The sequence below is a fragment of the Arvicanthis niloticus genome, chromosome 25, assembly GCF_011762505.2.
Source record: "Arvicanthis niloticus isolate mArvNil1 chromosome 25, mArvNil1.pat.X, whole genome shotgun sequence".
In the NCBI taxonomy this organism is placed as follows: domain Eukaryota; kingdom Metazoa; phylum Chordata; class Mammalia; order Rodentia; family Muridae; genus Arvicanthis; species Arvicanthis niloticus.
The window spans coordinates 21,394,846-21,400,223 of NC_133433.1; the positions used below are offsets into that span (position 1 = coordinate 21,394,846).

Sequence of the window (5,378 nt, forward strand, 5' to 3'; positions counted from 1 at the left end):
GTCTACTAGAAGGAGATCAGGTCATCATTGAAGGGGATTTCACCCTTGGAAGCTCTCAGATATCTCTCTCTCTCTCTCCCTCCCTCCCTCCCTCCCTTCCCTCCCTCTCTCTAATGGGAAGATTTTTATTTTTCTTTATAATTTTATAAATACTTCTTGATGACTATACATAGGGTAAGGCTGGTTGGTGGTTCAGAAAGATCACAGCAATGGTGTTTTCCTGGGTAATGTTCGGTAGTTCACTCACATTCACTCAGTAACTGTCCCTTTAGTGATTACATCCAGGGTTTTATATAATGGGGATGATAGGTCCTTTTTCGCATGGAGTATAGGCAGACAAAATGTAGCTTTCAGCTCAGAGTGTGTGACATGGGCTTATTGCAAATGTAGTCCCATTAGCCTAGTGAACCTTTCATATTTAGGTGGTTTTTATATCAAACCATCACCAACAAAGCAGACTTCAGTAACTGCCCTCTTCCATCCCTTCTTTTTTTCTTTTTATTACTGTTTGAATAACTTTCAATACTTCTGTTTCTCCTTAGACACAAACTTTGGGTAGAGGGACCTCCCATTTTCCTGCCTTCCCTTTTTGTTTCTGCTTTATCATGCTGGAAAGTACTTTTGTTCTGGACTGCCCCTCTCTGTCCAGCTGGTAGGCAGGTACTGCTCCCTGTGGAGTCTTCTCGTCATCCTTCTGCTTGGTGTTTCTCTTTTCATGCACTGTAATAGTCATTTTCATCTGTATTTTCTCAGCATGACGCTGTTGATGATAGAGCTTTAGTCTTCAGGCTAATCTCTCCTCCCCCTTTCTTTGAACATTTGTGGGTCTCCTGACTTTATTTCTTTCTCTTTTTCTCATGCTAATCCAAATGATATCCATACCATTTTTTGGGTGCAATTCAATATATTTATCTTGTAGCATTTCTTGCCAAAAAACTCTTAATTTCTGGGTCTCTCTGGCCCACAAGCCTACATGCTGGAGTGAGAAAGAGCTTCTCTCTCACTCACACACACTATTCTTCTTCTTCTTCTTCTTCTTCTTCTTCTTCTTCTTCTTCTTCTTCTTCTTCTTCTTCTTCTTCTTCTTCTTCTTCTTCTCCTCCTCCTCCTCCTCCTCCTCCTCCTCCTCCTCCTCCTCCTTCTCCTCCTTCTCCTCCTTCTCCTCCTTCTCCTCCTTCTCCTTCTTCTCCTCCTTCTCTTTCTTCTTTCTCCTTCTTCTCCTCCTTCTGCTTCCTCTTCTCCCTCCTCCTCCTCCTCCTCCTCCTCCTCCTCCTCCTCCTCCTCCTCCTCCTTCTTGGATACTCATGACATGATTTATTTGCTCTGCTGAGTACTCCCCATCATAATGTTCTGCCTTGCCGTGCACTCAAAGTCATCAGGGCTAAGTAACCATAAACTAACTCAATGAGTCTTCTCATCTTACTTTGTTTATCTCAGATATTTTATCAGTACAAATCCCATATGCAGATTCTGAGGATTCTCTTATTACAATAGCTTTCAGCTATTTCTCTCTTTCCACCCCTCATGAGAGGGCATGGCTAATTCTAAAATATGATGAGGATTTGTATTGTAGTTATAAGGAAGAAAGTAGACAGAGTGAACATGTTTGGAAGATTAAAATCGACTATGAGAGGAAGAGAAAAAAGGAGAACAGAAGAGCTACTAACCTCATTGCTGACACCCAAATCCAGAGACTCACCCTATCTCACTTGAACATGTACAATAAAGTCTGTATTTTCACTCATATAACATTTCAGTTTATTCTCCAAACATCCAGGATTTTTAGTAGCTTCCAATACAGTTCCAATTAAATACTGAACTCTCACATGACCTTGCCTCACTCACAGCCACATTATCACCCTCTTTACTTGCTGTGTTGGAGTTCTTTTGGCCTTTGTTTTACAGCTTTAGAACCCTTCCCAGCCCCAGTGTTCTCTCCAGATGAAGTACACTTACTGCGACTTTCAGCACATCCAGTTTCTCTCTTCCTTCAGGTATTATACTAAGCTGACCTTGATAGGAAGACTTAGTACTCAGTGTAAAGTAGATATCCCAGATTATCCTTAGTTATGACATTGGCTTTTTCTTTACATTCATTAACAGTTGCTAATTTTTTCTATATACTTGTTTAGCCCACTAATTATACAATAAACACCAATAATTTAGGGCCCTTGTCCACTGTGGATACCACTGAATACCTCATGTGTGTGTGGACTTGGCATATTGTACACTCAATAACTCTATGTCCAATTGATGAATAGATTTATGTAGATCAATCAAAAACTATTTTAAATCACTTGTTTCCATTTCCTCCAAGTACCAATTTATTTTTCTCAAACCCTCCTTTTTCAGAATTATAAAAATGAACATTATATAATATATAATAATATATATTTACTTACAGACTCACAACAAAAAGAACTACTTTACTTAGATTTATATCCAATAGTAATAGATCATAAAGTGAGGATATGACATGACCACTTCAAAGTATTGTTGAAAGGAGGCTTTTTGTAGATATGTAGGGAGAAAGAGTCCAGAGCAGGGACAGAAAGTAGTATATTGAGCATGGTCAGTAGACTGAAGCAGGGCATAGGGTGATGTGGAGAGCAAGAGAGGAGTAGCAAGAGAGAGGGGCCAAGAGAGAAAGGGAAATAAGAGAGTCTGTGCTGGTAAGTTTTATGTCAACTTGACACAGACTAAAGTTATCCAACAGAAGGGAACTTAATTAAGAAAATGCATTTATGAAATTGAGCTGTAGAAGACAAACCTGTAGGGTGTTCTTTTAATTAGTAGTTGATGAGGAAGGGACAAACTCACTATGGGTAGTGCCATCCCTTGGCTGGTGATCCTGGGTTCTATAAGAAAGCAGGCTGAGCAAGCCATAAGGAACAAGCCAGTAATTGGCACTCCTCCATGGCCTCTGTACCAGCTCCTGCCTCCAGGCTCTTACCCTGTTTGAGTTTCTGCCCTGACTTTCTTTGATGATGAAGTAACATGGCAGTGTAAGCTGAATAAACTCCTTCCTCAGTGTACTGGCTGGTTTCATGTTAACTTGACACAAGCTAGAGTTGTCAGACAGGAAGGAGTCTCTGTTGAGGAAATATCTCCATGAGGTCTAGGTGTAAGCCATTTTCTCAATTAGTTATAGGGAAGAGACCATCCCATTGTAGGTGGAACTGCTCCTGGAATCCTGGGTTCTAGAAGAAAGCAGGCTGAACAAGGCAAGGTAAGCAAGCTAATAAGCAGCATCCCTCCATAGCCTCTGCATCAGCTCTGGCCTCTAGGTTTCTGCCCTTTTTTTCTGTCCTGATTTCCTTTGGTGGTAAATAGCAACGTGGAAGTATAACCTTAATAACCCAGTTCCTTCTCCACTTGCTTTGTGGTCATGGTGTTCTGTTACAGCCACAGAAACACTAAGACACTCCCCAATGTGCTTTTAGGCAATGGTGTTTCATCACAGCAATAGAAATTCTAAGATAAGCTGGTCTTGGACAGGATAGTAGGGTATTTCTGTGACATGCCTGATAATGTTTTAGGGAAGATTATGGAAAGACTTTGTAACTTTGTACAAGAAAAACTGTTGAATGTTGAGAGCTCAGAAAGCTCTGTAGACGTTGGGAAGGCAAGAATGTTGAGAGCAATTCAGATGCTGGAGGCCTGGCTTGTGAAGGTTCAGAGGGAAGCAAAGGCTCTACTGGGCTTTTTGTTTCAAGAATGTGTAGTTCTAGTTAGAAGAAGCTGAAGAATCAGCCATGATTAACAAGATGCCAGACCTACTGATGTGAAACCTTTGCTTTGCTAGAATACTTGATGCTAGTAGATGCTGGAGCTTAGAAACTAGCAGCAATTAAGAAGAGACCGACATTGCTAAGGTAAAGTTCTGTTCCAGAGGTGGTCAGTGTACTTCATGCTTGCAGCCAAATTTGGTAGTTAAGGGTCACCCAAGTGGTACTGGTTTTGAAAGTATGAAGGGATCATCTAGAACAACTGAGTCTTGGCACTGTGAGAGGCCAGGAGGGGACATTGGTGAAGGAGCAGCCTACGTTGCAGTTGAAGGCCAAGAGCTGAAAAAGTCATGCAGAGAAATTAAGGCTCACTACCACAAAAAGAACCTATAAGAGGCTACTGGCGAAAGTGCAGCCCAGTTGTAGGCAAAGGCCCCAGCATTTTGAAGATGGAAGTGCCATGGGATCATATCAAGAACAACAGCAACTGTGAAGTGGAGCCAGCAGGAGCCTAGAGTGTGACAGAGGGCAGAGCTGGAATGACCTGAGCCCTTTGGAGGAGCCAGAAGATCACAAGTGGACCCCAGACATGGGAGACTGTGATACTGGGAGTCTACCTTTTGAATGAAAAACTAAATACAGGGAGAAGGGCATGGCTAATTCTAAAATATGATGAGGATTTGTATTGTAGTTATAAGGAAGAAAGTAGACAGAGTGAACATGTTTGGAAGATTAAAATCGACTATGAGAGGAAGAGAAAAAAGGAGAACAGAAGAGCTACTAACCAAGAGACCTGCAGAGCCAAAATGAGGAATCAGGCTGAACAAGAGAAGCAGAAGCCCAGCCTTTAGGAAAGAGGTTTGTGGTAGGAGCAGAGTGAGAAGTTGTGGGAGGAGCCACGGGTACTGGTGATACTAGAAGAGCTACTTTTGTTATTGGCCATTAATATTCTTTTTTAAAATTGGAATTATAGATAAAACTGTTCATGAACACCTTAATGCATGTAGCTATTTCCTTCATGTTTAACTATTTCCCTGTTTTTTTTTTCATGGCCCATCCAAAAAGCTTAACTATACTCATCTCTTAAACTCTATTTTCATTAAGTAACTAACACCTAGAAACCAAACTATGAGCAAGATTCCTCTGGATCAGTGTTAGGTAGCAGAAAAGAACCAGTTCTGACTGGGACCTGAATTCTAGGGTGTGACTCAAAGTAAACAGGCAGCCCAAGAAATTGGAATAAGGAAAGATAACAGACCATTCCCCTAGACCGTTGGTGTTGGTAAAAAGAGATGAATGTCTTTGAAGTATCACCTTAAACCTGTGTTTAGCCTTCCTTTTAGATTGTGGGATGAAGGTTATTTTAGAGTCCTACAAAGAGAACATTAGGACCTGGTAATGAGTGCCTTTGATCCCAGCACTCCACACATAGAGGCAGGCAGATCTCTGAGTTTGATGCCAGCCTGGTGTACATAATGAGTTTCAAGACAGCCAAAGGGAAATAGAGAGGCCTGGTCCCAAATAAAAAAAATAACAAAATGGTGTGGGGTAGGGGGGCAGGCTTGAGAGAAGCAGGCCTTCAAGAAAGGTGCCAACCCAGAGGTAGAGTCTAGTTTCTCCTAACAACCCCGCCTGGTCTCTTAATGTCCA

At 41.5% G+C, this 5,378-nt stretch overlaps 1 pseudogene; it reads right to left on the bottom strand.

The window, feature by feature from the left end:
• Window positions 1–375: 375 nt before the first annotated feature.
• LOC143438340 (ribosome biogenesis protein NSA2 homolog pseudogene) lies at window positions 376–922 on the bottom strand (annotated as a pseudogene).
• Between the last annotated feature and the right edge of the window lie 4,456 nt (window positions 923–5,378).